At 41.0% G+C, this 1,249-nt stretch overlaps 1 protein-coding gene across 1 annotated transcript in view; it reads left to right on the top strand.

Annotated features, from left to right (window-relative positions):
* atp1b3b (ATPase Na+/K+ transporting subunit beta 3b) overlaps positions 1–1,249 on the top strand; it is a gene marked incomplete in the record, with an annotated part of 10,708 nt that overhangs the window by 3,928 nt on the left and 5,531 nt on the right.

A 1,249-nucleotide genomic window follows, 5' to 3' on the forward strand; every position in this document is an offset into this window, starting at 1 on the left:
AATATTAAGATGGGCCTGCACTTTCAGTCTATAAATAGGATAGACAGGTACCCGTTTGCATCAGCAGAAATATCTGCCTATTTTCTATAGTAATTTGGCATATTTGAATTTTAGTTATTGCTTTTGCACTATGGCTGAATGTCTGCTGTATTAATTTATTCATCGTCCTTTTCAACTGATATACGGTTTATATACAGCTCGCAAAGCAGGCCTCTACCAGCAAAATGATGATATCATCCGCAAAATAATCATATCATGCCAGCGAGTTAGTATGAAGACATCAAATTTCGTCTCATATAACACTAAAGGTATACCTGCAGTGGATCGGTCATTACGTGGCTCACCAGTAAACTCGGCCGACTAAACCACAGCACAAGTATCCAATCGGTATCGGGAAGAGCGGAAAAAAATGGTATCCGCCGAAACCATCTCCTAAGTCAGTAACAGCATATTAGATAATAACAGTTGAGCAGTGGAGAGAGCGAGGCGCGAGAGCTGCAGGTTCTTGGAGATGGTCTGACCCCAGCTCGTCCATCACAGATGTGGTTCTTGTCCAAAATGCTCAGATCCTCACGCTGCCATTTTTCCTGCTTCTAACGACAGTGAACTCTTAGACCAGAATGTTCACAGTTTGCGTAGCACCTGCAACAGAAAATCCCTGGAGCCGCCACTGCCCTCACCTGTGTCTTTATGTTGCCTTGTTTCTATGTCACTTACTCCTGGTTTTGTCCCTGGTGGTTCCTGGTTGTTTTGTCCTTCTGTTGCCCTGTTGGTTTTTTTCCTTTTGCCTTTCCTGACCTGCCAGCCTGCCCCGCATGTAAGCTTTATCTTTTTAAATAACTAAAGTCATCTCGCTGCTGTTTTGTGTTTGAGTCCAATCCTAAGTTTCCAGTGTTGTGTTGTAACAATACATTAAACTACCTGCTGTGCTCTATGAACCCCATGTAGCCCATTATCTAATTAACAAACTTTATTATCACTGATTTATAAAAGTTATTCAGCTGGACATTTATTTAATTTTATTATTCACACCATTCTTATTCAGTCTGATTGGTTAACAAGCTGCTGATAATGATGTACAGGTGCATGATGGGATATGGTTAGTCAAGTCTGTGTTACCTTAGCAGTACAGTTGATGTAGGGGTCTCCTCGTGGTTTCAGTCCAATGATCTACAGACAGACAGACTGTTGTTTTTATTTAGCCTATATACACTGATCAGCACTAACAGTATATAGACTGATATATTGA

The sequence above is a fragment of the Morone saxatilis genome, unplaced genomic scaffold (assembly GCF_004916995.1).
Source record: "Morone saxatilis isolate NCDOM2014 unplaced genomic scaffold, NCSU_SB_2.0 Contig8, whole genome shotgun sequence".
NCBI classification, from domain to species: domain Eukaryota; kingdom Metazoa; phylum Chordata; class Actinopteri; family Moronidae; genus Morone; species Morone saxatilis.